This window comes from Leptodactylus fuscus, chromosome 1 (assembly GCF_031893055.1).
Source record: "Leptodactylus fuscus isolate aLepFus1 chromosome 1, aLepFus1.hap2, whole genome shotgun sequence".
Taxonomy (NCBI): Eukaryota; Metazoa; Chordata; class Amphibia; order Anura; family Leptodactylidae; genus Leptodactylus; species Leptodactylus fuscus.
In genome coordinates, this window is record NC_134265.1 from 273,656,450 (window position 1) to 273,676,124 (window position 19,675).

Sequence of the window (19,675 nt, forward strand, 5' to 3'; positions counted from 1 at the left end):
GTGTTCAAGTATAGTAACAATTGACACAAGGTAACACTCATTTTGGTGTATACAATTCTACCCAAAATTGCTGTTTTGTGTCAATTTGACAAATCAGCATCTTTACACCACTATAAATTATACTTTGGTTAAAGGGGTTGTCCAGGATAACTGGCAATCCCTACACTTTATAAATAACCTATATAATCAAAACTGGACCCTCCAAGGATATTTTCTCATTATCCGGTGATGATCTATTTCCCCATTTCCGGAAACAGATCATCAGTGTCACTACTACTCCCCCCATCCACCCCATTATACTGTCCCTTCCTGGGGGTTGGATCCTCCTTGATTTGGCAGGAGTGCATTCTTCTCCATCGCTGCTCTGTGCACTGCTACCAACAATCCACCTCTACTGCACACGCAGTAGAGGTAGATCATCGCTGCATAGAACAGAGCAGAGATGATGAAGAGCATGCACCGCCTCACAGGATGATAAATATACTGTATAATGGGGTTGGGGGGTGGGCTGAATAGGTAGGTAAGGGTGGGATAGCTAGAGATATACCAAAGGGGTGTATGGGAGGGATGGAGAAAGAGAGGAATGAGGGAGGAGTAAGATGAGAGAGGTTAGTGAGTATGTTACATAGCAGGAAGCTGAAGCAAGTAAACAAATGCAGGAGAAACCAGGAGCTTCCATAGACATCCAGAAATCCCTCAAAACATGGCTAAATGTATATAGTTACATTTATTAACCCATTAATAGCTCCAGCAAACATTTAAAAAACAAACAAACATTGTTTACCCAGAAAACCCTTTAACTCTTTTATTCAAAATAGTGCCACACAAAATTGCCAATTTTTCCACCTTCACGTTGCAGTTACATGCATATCTGTCTTTAGAAGATTTGTAGCATGGCTGGATTTTTCTAGTGGGTGATGCTATACTCTTTTTATAGGAAAACATAGTATAAATAGTACATTTTGACTGTACGGCCCCTGCCTATCCAGGACAGTGTCAGCCAGTTCCATTTGCCTAGGTCTCTAAATAAGATTAGGCAGTCGGGTGGTGTAATTTCACTTAAAAATGGTATTCAAAGAATTACAGAGGTTAATACTTAAAGGGATATAGTGTTCATAGATATGAAACCAAAAAGTCAGATCAATAAGCTAACGGGTATGGGGCAGGAAATGGCAATAGAGAATTTCAGATTTGGACATGTTTATTATAAGGCCGGACAATCTAGCAGGAAGAAGGACAGTTGTGAGAGGTCTAGTAAAAACTTCAGTACTTGAGTGGTGCTGATTTCAGATTGCTTGTGTATGCAGTCACTATATTCCCTGGGCGATCTAGATCTATTTTGCTGGAGAAACATGTAGGGAGTGTTCTTCAGTAGAGATGAGCGAACACTAAAATGTTCGAGGTTCGAAATTCGATTCGAACAGCCGCTCAATGTTCGTGTGTTCGAATGGGTTTCGAACCCCATTATAGTCTATGGGGAACAGATACTCGTTAAGGGGGAAACCCAAATCCGTGTCTGGAGGGTCACCAAGTCCACTATGACACCCCAGGAAATGATGCCAACACCTCTGGAATGACACTGGGACAGCAGGGGAAGCATGTCTGGGGGCATCTAACACACCAAAGACCCTCTATTACCCCAACATCACAGCCTAACAACTACACACTTTACACACTCAATACCACATCTCTGACAGTAGGAAAACACCTTGAAACATGTGTATTTGGCACTTGCAGTGAGGAGAGCTTGTCACCAGCAGTGAATTTGGCCCTTGTAGTAAGTTGAGGTTGGCACCAACATTTGTTTTGAAAATCAGGGTGGATTGAGCCTCTAACCAGCAGAGTTTGGGCAAATTCATGGTGGAGGGAGCCTCTAAACACCCCAGTTTGGGCAAATTCATGGTGGAGGGAGCCTCTAAAAACCCCAGTTTGGACCAATTCATGGTGGAGGGAGCCTCTAACCAGCCCAGTGTGGGCAAATTCATGGTGGAGAGAGCCTCTAAAAAACCCAGTTTGGACCAATTCATGGTGGAGGGAGCCTCTAACCAGCCCAGTTTGGGCAAATTCATGGTGGAGGGAGCCTCTAACCAGCCCAGTTTGGGCAAATTCATGGTGGAGGGAGCCTCTAAAAAACCCAGTTTGGACCAATTCATGGTGGAGGGAGCCTCTAACCAGCCCAGTTTGGGCAAATTCATGGTGGAGGGAGCCTCTAACCAGCCCAGTTTGGACCAATTAATGGTGGAGGGAGCCTCTAACCACCCCAGTTTGGACCAATTCATGGTGGAGGGAGCCTCTAAACAGCCAAGTTTGGACCAATTCATGGTGGAGGGAGCCTCTAAAAACCCCAGTTTGGACCAATTCATGGTGGAGGGAGCCTCTAACCAGCCCAGTTTGGGCAAATTCATGGTGGAGGGAGCCTCTAAACAGCCCAGTTTGGGCAAATTCATGGTGGAGGGAGCCTCTAACCAGCCCAGTTTGGACCAATTAATGGTGGAGGGAGCCGCTAAACAGCCCAGTTTGGGCAAATTCATGGTGGAGGGAGCCTCTAAACAGCCCAGTTTGGACCAATTCATGGTGGAGGGAGCCTCTAAAAAACCCAGTTTGGACCAATTCATGGTGGAGGGAGCCTCTAAACAGCCCAGTTTGGGCAAATTCATGGTGGAGGGAGCCTCTAACCAGCCCAGTTTGGACCAATTAATGGTGGAGGGAGCCTCTAACCAGCCCAGTTTGGACCAATTAATGGTGGAGGGAGCCTCTAACCAGCCCAGTTTGGACCAATTAATGGTGGAGGGAGCCTCTAACCACCCCAGTTTGGACCAATTCATGGTGGAGGGAGCCTCTAAACAGCCAAGTTTGGACCAATTCATGGTGGAGGGAGCCTCTAAAAACCCCAGTTTGGACCAATTCATGGTGGAGGGAGCCTCTAACCAGCCCAGTTTGGGCAAATTCATGGTGGAGGGAGCCTCTAAACAGCCCAGTTTGGGCAAATTAATGGTGGAGGGAGCCTCTAACCACCCCAGTTTGGACCAATTCATGGTGGAGGGAGCCTCTAAACAGCCAAGTTTGGACCAATTCATGGTGGAGAGAGCCTCTAAAAACCCCAGTTTGGACCAATTCATGGTGGAGGGAGCCTCTAACCAGCCCAGTTTGGGCAAATTCATGGTGGAGGGAGCCTCTAAACAGCCCAGTTTGGGCAAATTCATGGTGGAGGGAGCCTCTAAAAAACCCAGTTTGGACCAATTCATGGTGGAGGGAGCCTCTAACCAGCCCAGTTTGGGCAAATTCATGGTGGAGGGAGCCTCTAAACAGCCCAGTTTGGGCAAATTCATGGTGGAGGGAGCCTCTAACCAGCCCAGTTTGGACCAATTAATGGTGGAGGGAGCCGCTAAACAGCCCAGTTTGGGCAAATTCATGGTGGAGGGAGCCTCTAAACAGCCCAGTTTGGACCAATTCATGGTGGAGGGAGCCTCTAAAAAACCCAGTTTGGACCAATTCATGGTGGAGGGAGCCTCTAAACAGCCCAGTTTGGGCAAATTCATGGTGGAGGGAGCCTCTAACCAGCCCAGTTTGGACCAATTAATGGTGGAGGGAGCCTCTAAACAGCCAAGTTTTGGGAAATTCATGGTGGAGGGAGCCTCTAACCAGCCCAGTTTGGACCAATTAATGGTGGAGGGAGCCTCTAAACAGCCCAGTTTGGACCAATTCATGGTGGAGGGAGCCTCTAACCAGCCCAGTTTGGGCAAATTCATGGTGGAGGGAGCCTCTAAACAGCCCAGTTTGGGCAAATTCATGGTGGAGGGAGCCTCTAACCAGCCCAGTTTGGACCAATTAATGGTGGAGGGAGCCGCTAAACAGCCCAGTTTGGGCAAATTCATGGTGGAGGGAGCCTCTAAACAGCCCAGTTTGGACCAATTCATGGTGGAGGGAGCCTCTAAAAAACCCAGTTTGGACCAATTCATGGTGGAGGGAGCCTCTAACCAGCCCAGTTTGGGCAAATTCATGGTGGAGGGAGCCTCTAACCAGCCCAGTTTGGACCAATTAATGGTGGAGGGAGCCTCTAACCAGCCCAGTTTGGACCAATTAATGGTGGAGGGAGCCTCTAACCAGCCCAGTTTGGACCAATTAATGGTGGAGGGAGCCTCTAACCAGCCCAGTTTGGACCAATTAATGGTGGAGGGAGCCGCTAAACAGCCCAGTTTGGGCAAATTCATGGTGGAGGGAGCCTCTAAACAGCCCAGTTTGGACCAATTCATGGTGGAGGGAGCCTCTAAAAAACCCAGTTTGGACCAATTCATGGTGGAGGGAGCCTCTAAACAGCCCAGTTTGGGCAAATTCATGGTGGAGGGAGCCTCTAACCAGCCCAGTTTGGACCAATTAATGGTGGAGGGAGCCTCTAAACAGCCAAGTTTTGGGAAATTCATGGTGGAGGGAGCCTCTAACCAGCCCAGTTTGGACCAATTAATGGTGGAGGGAGCCTCTAAACAGCCCAGTTTGGACCAATTCATGGTGGAGGGAGCCTCTAACCAGCCCAGTTTGGGCAAATTCATGGTGGAGGGAGCCTCTAAACAGCCCAGTTTGGGCAAATTCATGGTGGAGGGAGCCTCTAACCAGCCCAGTTTGGACCAATTAATGGTGGAGGGAGCCGCTAAACAGCCCAGTTTGGACCAATTCATGGTGGAGGGAGCCTCTAAAAACCCCAGTTTGGACCAATTCATGGTGGAGGGAGCCTCTAAAAAACCCAGTTTGGACCAATTCATGGTGGAGGGAGCCTCTAACCAGCCCAGTTTGGGCAAATTCATGGTGGAGGGAGCCTCTAACCAGCAGAGTTGTGGGAAAGCAGGGTGGAGGGAGCCTCTAACCAGCAGAGTTGGTGGAAATCAGGGTGGAGGGAGCCTCTAACCAGCAGAGTTGGGGGAAATCATGTTGGAGGGAGCCTAGTATTAGCAGAATTGTGCAACGCTTATGGTGGATGAGTATGAGGATGCGGAGGAATTGGAGAGGTTGAGTACAGACATGGAGTTTCATGTTGGGGTGCTTTACACAGGTGGGCACAAAAATGAAGGCTCTATCCAGTGGTGGTTCATTTTTATCAAAGTGAGCCGGTCGGCACTCTCAGCTGACAGACGGGTGCGCTTGTCAGTGATGATGCCACCGGCTGCACTGAACACCCTCTCAGATAGGACGCTGGCGGCAGGACAGGACAGCACCTCCAAGGCATATAGGGCAAGTTCAAGCCACAGGTCCAACTTCGACACCCAATACGTGTAGGGCGCAGAGGGGTCGGAGAGGACAGGGCTGTGGTCGGAAAGGTATTCCCGCAACATGCGCCTATACTTCTCACGCCTGGTGACACTAGGACCCTCCGTGGCGGCACTTTGGCGAGGGGGTGCCATCAAGGTGTCCCAGACCTTAGACAGTGTGCCCCTCGTTTGTGTGGACCGGTGAGAACTTGGTTGCCTACTGGAGGAACTGCCCTCCCTGCCGCCAACGTCACATGCTGGAAACATCTCCATCATATTCTGCACCAATTGCCTGTGGCAAGCATTGATGCGATTGGCCCTCCCCTCTACCGGAATAAAAGACGAGATGTTGTTTTTATACCGGGGGTCAAGGATAGCAAAGATCCAGTACTGGTTGTCCTCCATGATTTTGACAATACGCTTGTCGGTTGTAAAGCACCCCAACATGAACTCAGCCATGTCTGCCACAGTGTTAGTTGGCATGACTCCTCTGGCCCCACCGGAAAGTTCAATCTCCATTTCCTCCTCATCCTCCATGTCTACCCATCCGCGCTGCAACAATGGGACGATTCGAAGTTGCCCGGAAGCCTCCTGTATCACCATCACATCATCGGACAACTCTTCTTCCTCCTCCTCCTCCTCCTCCTCCTCCATTAAACGCAGTGAAGCGGACAGATGTGTGGACCTACTCTCCAGCTGTGACGGATCGGATGCTATCCCTAACTCCTCTGTGTGATCTGAGTTATCCCTGATGTCAATCAGGGATTCTCTCAGAACACACAAGAGCGGGATTGTAAGGCTCACCATCGCATCCTCAGAGCTCACCCTCCTTGTGGACTCCTCAAAGACCCGTAGGATGTCACAAAGGTCTCTCATCCATGGCCACTCATGGATGTGAAACTGAGGCAGCTGACTTTGTGGCACCCTAGGGTTTTGTAGCTGGTATTCCATCAAAGGTCTCTGCTGCTCAACCACTCTATTCAACATCTGAAACGTTGAGTTCCAGCGTGTGGGGACGTCGCACAAAAAAGCCGGTGTTGTGGCACATGCAGGCGTTGCTGGAGAGATTTTAAGCTAGCAGCGGCTACTGTCGACTTGCGAAAGTGGGCGCACATGCGCCGCACTTTCACCAGTAGCTCTGGAACATTGGGGTAGCTCTTTAGGAAACGTTGCACCACTAGGTTGAAGACGTGGGCCAGGCATGGAACATGTTGGAGTCCGGCAAGCTCCAGAGCTGCTACCAGGTTCCGGCCGTTATCACAAACGACCATGCCTGGGCCCAGGTGCAGCGGCTCAAACCATATTGCCGTCTCATCGAGGAGGGCATCCCTCACCTCGGAGGCAGTGTGCTGTCTGTCCCCCAAGCTGATCAGCTTCAGCACAGCCTGCTGACGTCTACCAACGCCAGTGCTGCAACGTTTCCAACTCGTAGCTGGGGTCAATCTAACAGCGGAGGAGGAGGCGGTGGCAGAGGAGGAGGCGGTGGCGGAGGAGGAGGCGGTAGAGGAGGAGGAGGAGGGGGGTGTTCTTCTCGTGTCCCTGCCAGGAATGTTAGGCGGGGAGACGAGGTACACCGGGCCAGTTTGGGAAGCAGTCCCAGCCTCAACTACATTCACCCAGTGTGCCGTCAGTGAAATGTAGCGTCCCTGTCCGCATGCACTTGTCCACGCGTCGGTGGTCAAGTGGACCTTTGTGCAAAGCGCGGAACTAAGGGCCCGCCTGATGTTGAGTGACACGTGCTGGTGCAAGGCGGGGACGGCACACCGGGAGAAGTAGTGACGGCTAGGGACGGCATAGCGAGGTGCCGCAGTTGCCATCAGGTCCAGGAAGGCGGGAGTTTCAACAAGCCGGAACGCCAACATCTCCTGGGCCAGCAGTTTAGCGATGTTGGCGTTCAAGGCTTGCGCGTGTGGGTGGTTAGCAGTGTATTTCTGCCGCCGCTCCAATGTCTGAGAGATGGTGGGTTGTTGTAAAGAAACGCCTGATGGTGCCTTTGATGGTGCAGGAGAAGGAGATAAGACAGGACCAGGGGAGGATGAGGTAGAAGTCAACAAAGTGGCGGAGGCAGATGAAGTGGTGTCCTGGCTCGTCCTCTGGAGTGCATCGCCAGCACAGTCAGCAGTGGCAGTGGCAGAGGCAGAGGCAGTGGCAGAGGCAGTGGCAGTGGCGTGAACGGCAGGCGGCCTTTGTCCTGCCGTTGCTGCCTGCCACTGATTCCAGTGCTTGGATTCCAAATGACGGCGCATTGAAGTGGTGGACAGGTTGCTCTTCTCAGAGCCCCTAATCAATTTCGAGAGGCAAATTGTGCAGACAACACTATATCTGTCCTCGGCGCATTCCTTGAAAAAACTCCACACCTTCGAGAAACGTGCCCTCGAGGTGGGAGTTTTTCGGGGCTGGGTACGAACTGGAACATCTTGGGAGATTCCGGGTGTGGCCTGGCTTCGCCTAAGCTGCTGACCTCTGCCTCTGCCTCTAGCTACCCTTTTTGGTGCTGCACCTGCCTCAACATCCACACTACTTTCCCCGCTTGACATCCCCCCTGTCCAGGTCGGGTCAGTGTCCTCATCATCCACCACTTCCTCTTCCAACTCCTGTCTCATCTCCTCCTCCCGCACAATGCGCCGGTCAACTGGATGCCCTGACGGCAACTGCGTCACATCATCGTCGATGAGGGTGGGTTGCTGGTCATCCACCACCAAATCGAACGGAGATGGAGGAGACTCTAGTGTTTGAGCATCTGGACACAGATGCTCCTCTGTTAGGTTCGTGGAATCGTGACGTGGAGAGGCAGGTTGAGGGACAATGAAAGGAGCGGAGAACAGCTCTGGGGAGCAGGGACAGTTTGGGTTATTGTTCTGTAAAGCTTCGGAATTTTGGGAGGAAGGAAGACAAGACTGTTGGGTAATAGGAGGAGAGGAGGCAGAGTCTGACTGGCTGCTGGACAATGTGCTGTAAGCGTTCTCTGACAGCCATTGCAAGACCTGTTCCTGGTTCTCGGGCCTACTAAGGTTTGTACCCTGCAGTTTAGTTAATGTGGCAAGCAACCCTGGCACTGTGGAGTGGCGCAATGCTTGCTGCCCCACAGGAGTAGGCACGGGACGCCCTGTGGCTTCACTGCTACCTTGCTCCCCAGAACCATTCCCCCGACCTCACCCACGGCCTCGTCCACGTCCCTTTCCGGGAGCCTTGCGCATTTTGAATTCCTAGTTAGAAATTGGCACTGTATACCAGTAGTAAAAATTGTGGGTGCACGTAACCCCAATATATTCTTTGAATTACCAGTCAGAAACTGGCACTATATGGCAGTAGCAAGAAATGAGGGTATTTATAACCCCAATATATTCTTTGAATTCCCAGTCAGACAATGGCACTGTATACCAGTAGTAAAAATTGTGGGTGCACGTAACCCCAATATATTCTTTGAATTCCCAGTCAGACACTGGCACTATATGGCAGTAGCAAGAAATGAGGGTATTTGTATTCCCAATATATTCTTTGAATTCCCAGTCAGACAATGGCACTGTATACCAGTAGTAAAAATTGTGGGTGCACGTAACCCCAATATATTCTTTGAATTCCCAGTCAGACACTGGCACTATATGGCAGTAGCAAGAAATGAGGGTATTTGTATTCCCAATATATTCTTTGAATTCCCAGTCAGACAATGGCACTGTATACCAGTAGTAAAAATTGTGGGTGCACGTAACCCCAATATATTCTTTGATTTCCCAGTCAGACACTGGCACTATATGGCAGTAGCAAGAAATGAGGGTATTTGTATTCCCAATATATTCTTTGAATTCCCAGTCAGACAATGGCACTGTATACCAGTAGTAAAAATTGTGGGTGCACGTAACCCCAATATATTCTTTGAATTCCCAGTCAGACACTGGCACTATATGGCAGTAGCAAGAAATGAGGGTATTTGTATTCCCAATATATTCTTTGAATTCCCAGTCAGACAATGGCACTGTATACCAGTAGTAAAAATTGTGGGTGCACGTAACCCCAATATATTCTTTGAATTACCAGTCAGAAACTGGCACTATATGGCAGTAGCAAGAAATGAGGGTATTTATAACCCCAATATATTCTTTGAATTCCCAGTCAGACAATGGCACTGTATACCAGTAGTAAAAATTGTGGGTGCACGTAACCCCAATATATTCTTTGAATTACCAGTCAGAAACTGGCACTATATGGCAGTAGCAAGAAATGAGGGTATTTATAACCCCAATATATTCTTTGAATTCCCAGTCAGACAATGGCACTGTATACCAGTAGTAAAAATTGTGGGTGCACGTAACCCCAATATATTCTTTGAATTCCCAGTCAGACACTGGCACTATATGGCAGTAGCAAGAAATGAGGGTATTTGTATTCCCAATATATTCTTTGAATTCCCAGTCAGACAATGGCACTGTATACCAGTAGTAAAAATTGTGGGTGCACGTAACCCCAATATATTCTTTGAATTCCCAGTCAGACACTGGCACTATATGGCAGTAGCAAGAAATGAGGGTATTTGTATTCCCAATATATTCTTTGAATTCCCAGTCAGACAATGGCACTGTATACCAGTAGTAAAAATTGTGGGTGCACGTAACCCCAATATATTCTTTGAATTCCCAGTCAGACACTGGCACTATATGGCAGTAGCAAGAAATGAGGGTATTTGTATTCCCAATATATTCTTTGAATTCCCAGTCAGACAATGGCACTGTATACCAGTAGTAAAAATTGTGGGTGCACGTAACCCCAATATATTCTTTGAATTACCAGTCAGAAACTGGCACTATATGGCAGTAGCAAGAAATGAGGGTATTTATAACCCCAATATATTCTTTGAATTCCCAGTCAGACAATGGCACTGTATACCAGTAGTAAAAATTGTGGGTGCACGTAACCCCAATATATTCTTTGAATTACCAGTCAGAAACTGGCACTATATGGCAGTAGCAAGAAATGAGGGTATTTATAACCCCAATATATTCTTTGAATTCCCAGTCAGACAATGGCACTGTATACCAGTAGTAAAAATTGTGGGTGCACGTAACCCCAATATATTCTTTGAATTCCCAGTCAGACACTGGCACTATATGGCAGTAGCAAGAAATGAGGGTATTTGTATTCCCAATATATTCTTTGAATTCCCAGTCAGACAATGGCACTGTATACCAGTAGTAAAAATTGTGGGTGCACGTAACCCCAATATATTCTTTGAATTCCCAGTCAGACACTGGCACTATATGGCAGTAGCAAGAAATGAGGGTATTTGTATTCCCAATATATTCTTTGAATTCCCAGTCAGACAATGGCACTGTATACCAGTAGTAAAAATTGTGGGTGCACGTAACCCCAATATATTCTTTGAATTACCAGTCAGACACTGGCACTATATGGCAGTAGCAAGAAATGAGGGTATTTGTATTCCCAATATATTCTTTGAATTCCCAGTCAGACAATGGCACTGTATACCAGTAGTAAAAATTGTGGGTGCACGTAACCCCAATATATTCTTTGAATTCCCAGTCAGACACTGGCACTATATGGCAGTAGCAAGAAATGAGGGTATTTGTATTCCCAATATATTCTTTGAATTCCCAGTCAGACAATGGCACTGTATACCAGTAGTAAAAATTGTGGGTGCACGTAACCCCAATATATTTTTTGAATTACCAGTCAGAAACTGGCACTATATGGCAGTAGCAAGAAATGAGGGTATTTGTATTCCCAATATATTCTTTGAATTCCCAGTCAGACAATGGCACTGTATACCAGTAGTAAAAATTGTGGGTGCACGTAACCCCAATATATTCTTTGAATTACCAGTCAGAAACTGGCACTATATGGCAGTAGCAAGAAATGAGGGTATTTATAACCCCAATATATTCTTTGAATTCCCAGTCAGACAATGGCACTGTATACCAGTAGTAAAAATTGTGGGTGCACGTAACCCCAATATATTCTTTGAATTCCCAGTCAGACACTGGCACTATATGGCAGTAGCAAGAAATGAGGGTATTTGTATTCCCAATATATTCTTTGAATTCCCAGTCAGACAATGGCACTGTATACCAGTAGTAAAAATTGTGGGTGCACGTAACCCCAATATATTCTTTGAATTACCAGTCAGAAACTGGCACTATATGGCAGTAGCAAGAAATGAGGGTATTTGTATTCCCAATATATTCTTTGAATTCCCAGTCAGACAATGGCACTGTATACCAGTAGTAAAAATTGTGGGTGCACGTAACCCCAATATATTCTTTGAATTCCCAGTCAGACACTGGCACTATATGGCAGTAGCAAGAAATGAGGGTATTTGTATTCCCAATATATTCTTTGAATTCCCAGTCAGACAATGGCACTGTATACCAGTAGTAAAAATTGTGGGTGCACGTAACCCCAATATATTCTTTGAATTACCAGTCAGAAACTGGCACTATATGGCAGTAGCAAGAAATGAGGGTATTTATAACCCCAATATATTCTTTGAATTCCCAGTCAGACAATGGCACTGTATACCAGTAGTAAAAATTGTGGGTGCACGTAACCCCAATATATTCTTTGAATTCCCAGTCAGACACTGGCACTATATGGCAGTAGCAAGAAATGAGGGTATTTGTATTCCCAATATACTCTTTGAATTCCCAGTCAGACAATGGCACTGTATACCAGTAGTAAAAATTGTGGGTGTATATAGCCCCAATTATATTGCTAGGGGACTTGCAGGGTATTTCTGGGGTGAAGGTGGGGGGGCACACCGTTGGAACGGGTATCGGGGTATATATCGGGTATACGGGAATACACTGACAGTGTATTCCATTCAGGATCCTGGGAAAGCTGGGTTGCGGCGATTGAGCCCGTCAGTGCCACGTTACACTGACAAGCTTCTCCCTGGAATTTAGCTCTTACAAGAGCTGTTGTGGTTGTCTTCTCCTTCCTATCCTAGCCTGTCCCTGCCTACCCAGAATCTAAGCCCTAGCTAGCTGGACGGAAACCTCCGTCCTCGGTGAATTGCAAGCTCAGAATGACGCGAAGCTGGGCGGTGCTGTTCTTTTAAATTAGAGGTCACATGTTTTCGGCAGCCAATGGGTTTTGCCTACTTTTCTCAACGTCACCGGTGTCGTAGTTCCTGTCCCACCTACCCTGCGCTGTTATTGGAGCAAAAAAGGCGCCAGGGAAGGTGGGAGGGGAATCGAGTAATGGCGCACTTTACCACGCGGTGTTCGATTCGATTCGAACATGCCGAACAGCCTAATATCCGATCGAACATGAGTTCGATAGAACACTGTTCGCTCATCTCTATTCTTCAGTCTTCTAGCAGCGCTTTTAGATTCAGCCAGAGATTAGCTTATTTGCAAGTTAGGAAATAGTCAGAATTCAGATAGATCACACGAAGTACGCTCTTCTAAGAGCACATCTCCCTGGAGATGATGTAGAAACTGGTGTATACATCTTCTTTAGTACTAGGGTCAGCACATTTTGGCCAGACTAAAGCTTCTATTCAAGGGTAATATATTGCCAAAAAGTGCATCTCTGAGCCAATTACCTTGGATGTTGCCTCTAATTTGCTACGGGAACAACAACTACTGTGAGGGTAAGTCACCAAAAGCGGGCTAATAAAAATCAAAAACTTTATTACCAAAGTTAAAAAAGAAGTGATAGCTCCCATTCAAGATGTATACACCAGTGGCGTAACTACCACGGTAGCAGTGGTAGCAGCTGCCACAGGGCCCGACACCTTAGGGGGCCCGAGCCCCCTTACTAGTTAATACGCCAAAAAAAGAAATAAAAAAGACATTTTACTTTTTGAGGTCTGAGGCCACCTAAGGTGTCGGGTTCTAGGTGGGGGAGAGCCTCAGCGTGTGTCCTGACAATGGGGGAGGGGTGGAGACATTGTGCAGGAAGAAGATAGAGCAGGGATTCAACTTATAGAGTGAGCAGTGCAGCACTGAGGCCTTCTGAAGAGTGAGTGCAGACTGGTGAGTTTAACCCTTGTGTGCAGGGCAGGCTGTCAGCACACAGTACTGTGCTGGCAGCTGCCTTCTGCTCATTCTGCTGCATTGGGAAGAAGGGGTTACAAGTGCCACATTCAGTGTCTGTGAAGAGTGTTTAAGTGAGAACTGCGAGAACACTCTTCACTGACACAGAATGTGGCATTCTAACCCCTTCCTCCCCAGGCAGAAAACTTATTACAGTATTATGTATTACATTAAATAATACTGTGTGCAGGAGCCACTATGAGTGAATAATACTGTGTGCAGGTGCCACTATAGGGTATATTACTGTGTACAAGGGCCAATATGGGGCATAATAGTGCATGTGCAGGAATGCGGGGGGGGGGGGGAGGTGGTCGGTTGGGGTCTTTAGGGGACCCATGTGAAAAGTTCACCACGGGGACCCGCCATTCCTATTTACGCCGCTGTATAAAACCGCATGTGCCCCAAGTGATGAGAGGTCCTCTTCAACATTCTGGGTTTTACACTCTTTCATAAAGACAAAGCTAAAAGGAAGGGAGGGAAAGTTTGTGTGTGTGTGTGTGTGTGTGTGTATGTATGTCAGAAGTGGCATGAAAGTGGGTGTGAAAGAGGCAAATGTGGATAAAATGTTGGTGATAATTGTGAGGATGTGGAATCCGTGTGAGTGGAATGCATAAGCATGTGTTCACTGATAAAACACTTTTTAGTATGAACTATAGACACCCCCCCCCCCAACATAACTGAGAGGTTAGAGGGTCAGTTGCATAAAAGAAATTGAGTGGGCGGCACAGGTGAGGGGGGGGGGGGGTACAATGGTCTTGATGGTAAATTTTAACTATCCGGATGACTAGGGTCATGGTACCACATCATCTGCAAAGGGAAGTTAATTCATCAGCTTGTTGCAGGACAATTTTACGTTCCCGCTTGTAGAATTTCCAACTAGAGGGGATGCTCTACTAGATATTATTGGATACGTCACTGTAGGTGAAAATCTTGGTAATACTGACCATAATCTAATCAGATTTCACTTAAATTGTAAATAACAAAAATAAAATGTACAAATAGCTGGCTCACCCACTTGTCATTTGAATTTCATAGTCCGGAATGCACGGATACCGATGGATTCTTCTTGGCAGCTTGAGCCAAATTGTGAAGAAAACTCCAGCACTCTCCGGATATAGTATAAAAACCTTCAACTTTTATTGTATCATTCTTAAAACCTTCAGTCAGTATGCATGAAGTGACCGCAACAGGTGACTTGGCGTATCACAGATGAAAAAGCAAATGTAAATAACAAAGGTTGGGATGGCAAAATCCCTTGGTTTTAAAAAGGCCAATTTCCATACAAAACTGATAAGGTGCATGGATGACTTCAGTTATGAGGAGAGGCATAAGGAGTTAAATTTTTCCCGTTCCTGACTCTACCCAATCTCTCTAATAAGCATATGGCGGGATGTTATATAAGTATGTACTCCATGCATATTTTGGTTTGTGTTTTATTGTATATACCTATTTTTGGGCAAGATTGTTACCTTACTACCTGACAGTGTATGCTTGTATATTCTGCCCTTTGATGTGGAGTGCTGTTCTTACACTCCCTAGCCTTTCCGATGGTTCTTTTGTTTTCCTTTATTCTTGTTTCTGCATATAATGTAAAATCTTTTCTTCTCAATAAAAATCAAATTTAAAATAAAATTAAGGAGTTAAATTTGTTTACTCTGGAGAATAGACATTTAAGAGGAGATTTTATAAACCTGTATAAATATATAAATGACTCATGCAGTGGCGTAACTAGGAATGGCGGGGCCCCGTGGCAAACTTTTGACATGGCCCCGCCCCCCTCCTGACCGATACCAAAGACCTTTACTGACCAATCCCCCCCCACATTCCTGCGCACTTTATTATGCCACATATTGGCTCCAGTACACAGTATTATGCCCCATTGTGGCCCCTGCACATGGGATAATGCCCCATAATGAACACCCATGAACAATTATACTCTGGTGTCTTTTCAGACCTCAAAGTATAATAATTGGAGACCCAGGAGAGATACATACATAAAAAAAAGTTACTTACCTGTCTCCGGCTCCGCTGCAGTCTTTGGTGGTGTTGGCATCTTTAATAACGCACGGATGTCACATGACATTTCATGCCCTCCCTCCATCTGCCCCCAGTTTCATGTCCTCCCTCCATCTTCCCCCCCAGTATAATATTCCCCCTCCATCTCTGCCCCTAGGTTACCGTTGCTCCTCAATTGCTCCACACCACACACACATACACACACACACACACACTCTCCATCCTGCATCTCACATTACCCCTCCCCTTCAGTACCTACCACCACATCTCTCCTTCTCTTCATTTCTTCCAGGACTGCACGGGCTATAAAGACACACCCACCAAGTCATGTGACGGCTGACATCACACAAAGGTCTTTCAGCTACAGGTCCTACAAGCTTTCCCCCGCTCTTATCGCATTTACAACATTTTGTCTGTTATAAGAGCGGGGGAAAGTTTTTTAATAAGTAGAACACCACAGGGAGCTGCGTGGGACAGCAGTGCGGGCCATGCAGGGAGCTATGCTGTTACTGGCTGGACTCCAGCTGGTAGCAGCCTGTTAAGAACAGCCTGTTAAGAAAAAAAAATGGAAAAAAAAAACCCCGCAGGGGTAGCGGCTGTTGCCGGGCCCCCACTGCTACCAAGGTAGATATGCCACTGGACTCATACAAGAAATATGGAGGAAAACTATTCCATGCAAAATACTCTCAAAAGACAAGGGGCACTCTCTCCTTCTGGAGAAAAAAAAAAGGTTTAATCTCAAGAGCCAACAAGGCTTCTTCACTGTAAGGACTGAGAATCTGTGGAATAGCCTACCCTAGTTGAGCAGTCACATCTGGCAGCTTCAAAAATGGATTAGATGCCTTTTTAGAGCACAATAAAATTTATGGCTATGAAAATGTATAGACAGTCATGATGTTTCCCATCCCTTGGTTGAACTTGATGGACATATGACTTTCTTCAACCATACTATGTAACTGGTAGTGCAATAAAAAAAAGGCAATCCAACGTGTCCTTGGTTAAAAAATTTTCTCTTCCTTTATTAGTTGCAAAAAATCATTGTAAGTAAAAAATAGTGATCATAGACACAGGATGGTATAGTACAATGCGGTAGATCCACCGCAAAGAGAGGTATACTCTCGAAACGCGTCAGTAGCGCTGGATCTACCGCATTGTACTATACCATCCTGTGTCACTATTTTTTACTTACAATGATTTTTTTGCAACTAATAAAGGAAGAGAAAATTTTTTAACCAAGGAGACGCTGGATTGCCGTTTTTTTTATTGCACTACCATGTATTCAACATGTTCCTGACCGGTGGAACGAGTCTGTGCGTTCAGTCCTTCAGCTTGGGAGACAAACAGTCGGGTTAGTGATTTATCTATCATTCATTGAAGTCTGCATCGATAATACTGCTTCACATTGGTTTACGAACTTGGCTTGGGTGGCTGTGACTCCCCTTTTTCCCCCATTCCTTTCATATTGGATTTATACTATGTAACTATCTAGATTCACAGAACTAGACTCAAACAGAACCTCTGCATTTTATATGAAGACTTCAAATCCAGAATATTTCACCACCACCATGAGTACCAGGAGTCACTAAAGTTGGTAAGTTATTAATTCTTACATCATCCCCTCTCTCTCACTTTATTTTAACCCCTTCCCCCTAACTCTTATCTGTTGGCACAGAGGAAACCCACCCCATGGGCTACAATGACTACCAACCTGTAGCACTGACATCCCACCTGATGAAGGTCTTAGAGAGACTGGTCCTGACAAATCTATGTCCTCTAGTGTGTTCCGCTCTGGACCCCCTCCAGTTTGCCATCATTAACCTTCTTCACAGAGCTCTCTCACCTGGAGAAACCTGTGAGAATAATGTTCTTTGATTTCTCCAGTGCATTCAACACCATTCAGCCAGACCTATTGAGGGAGAAGCTGAACCTTGGTGGAGTGGACCATCACCTGTCGAACTGGATATTAGACTACCTCACAAACCACCCTCAGTATGTGAGAGCCCGGGACTGTATGTCTGACTCTGTGATCTGTAGTATGGGGGCACCACAAGGAACAGTTCTTGTCCCATTTCTCTTCATACTGTACACTGCTGACTTTAAGCACAACTCATCTAGCTGTTACTTACAGAAGTACTCTGATGGCTCTGCAATAGTAGGCCTTATCACTGATGGTGACGATAGGGAATACAGAGACTTAAACTGGAATTTTGTTGAATGGTGCCAGCAGAACCACCTCAGGTTTAATGCTGGGAAGACCAAGGAGATGGTGGTGGACTTTAGTAAATGGAGAAGTGCTCCAATCCTGGTGGAGATCCAAGGGACATGCATTGAGATAGTCAAGACCTATAAGTACCTGGGTGTGCTCCTCAATAATAATCTGGACTAGGCTGATCACCTGGAGGCACTGCACAGAAAGGGTCAAGGCAGACTCTACCTGCTCAGGAGGCTGAGGGCCTTCGGAGTCCAGGGGCCACTTCTTAGGGCCTTTTTCAACTCTGTGGTTACTTCAGCCATCTTTTTTGGTGTGGCCTGCTGGGGGAGCAGTATTTCAACCAGGGACAGAAATAGACTTGACAGGCCGATCCGAAGGGCCATCTCTGTCCTGGGAAGCCCCCTGGACCCAGTACAGGTGGTGGGTGACAGAAGGATACTGTCCATGGTGAGCTCCATGTGGGAGAACAAATCCCACCCCATGTATGAGACCTTGATGGCAATTAGCAGCACTGTAAGTGACCATCTGCTTCATCCCAAGTGTGAGAAGGAGCACTATCGCAGGTCCTTCCTTCCAAACGCGACCAGGCTGTATAATCTACATCAGACCAAGCAAAGATCACTCCGAACAGAAAACTAAATGAGTATGATTATGAAGTCTTCCTTCTTTCTTTCATCTATTCCTAAGCTGCTATGGACTCCTAGTATATCTTCTCTTTTCAGCATATGTGTGTCTACTTCCGTAATATATTACTGTGTATTATCCTGTATCTGTATTACTATGCTGCTGTAACATACTGAAATTTCCCCACTGTGGGACTATTGAAGGATTATCTTATCTCTTATCTTGTCTCTTGACTCTAATTCTGATCTACGAACTGCATTAGCTATTTGCACATATAGGTATTTCATTCCACTGCCTCTCACTTTGCTTCCATTAATTTATGTATGTTTGCTTACAACTTTGTTGTCCATGTTCTTATATCATGTGTCTTGTCATTGAAATATTTAGCATTTCAATAGTTTAAGAATTAATCTTAAAAAGTTATTTATGTCTTACAGACTAGTTCATGGCAGCAGTGTTTAGCAATGGAAAAAGGAATGCTTTATATTCAGTATGGAAGTCTCTTTCTTTTTACTATATTTTTAGTACTAGAATAAAATACACATTAGGCTTGTTGAGAGGCACTGTTGAAAGGCTGCCAGAATCACTTAATAAAATGTTATGGAGCATTCCCATATGAAGCCTTTCTTTTTTCTAAATGGCAATACAGTATAGAAATATGTATGCTCTCTGGCAGTTTTGACATCTGTAGTCTGGTTTAGGATGAGGACAGGATGATTAACCATTCTCTTGGGCCATAAACAAAATGTGTCATTTAGCTTTCCATGCTCAGCAATTCACCATCTACACAGCACATGCTTTAACAAAACGGTGTTTGTATTATCTTTTAATTAAAAGCAAATGTATTAAATTATATATATTTACAAAAACATCACTTGTGTCATTTTAAAGAGAGACAAAGCTTCATAATTTATAGTCTCCATTGATTCTCCAAAATGCTATTATATAAGCTCAAGCAGTGCTTATTGATATGATAAAGATATCTCAATTCCATATATTCCCACTTTGCTCCTAGGTGAGGGGGAATTTTCTGGAGTAGGATGTGGTAAGCCGGGGCCCCACAGGCCAGAAACTCTGTGATTTGCCAATGGTGTAAACGCATTGGGAAAAATTGCTGCGTTTTACAGTAATTGCAAAGTGGATGGGATTCATGCAAATCCCATGCCCACTTTGCAGCAAAAACCACAGCGCGAACATGCTGTGATTTCCAAAACCGTTGTGGTTTTGGAAATCACAGCATGTCAATTATATCTACGGAAACGTCGGCAGCTTTCCCATAGATATAACTGTAACATAAAGCCCACGGAAGAAAACTCAGCGAAGTTTCTGTTTAGTTGCAGGAATAACCATTGATGCATCCCTGCTGCATTTTTCTGATCTTCCCATGAGGCTTTAGCCTTAAGGTTGCAAGCCTTTTTAATTTCAAACATGACAGAAGAAGAGAGATTCTACCCATGTTGATCTTGAGAGGAAGTGTTAAGTTAGGCCTGAGGGAAAGTCACTATTGCCATTTCATGGTGTAAGGGGCACAT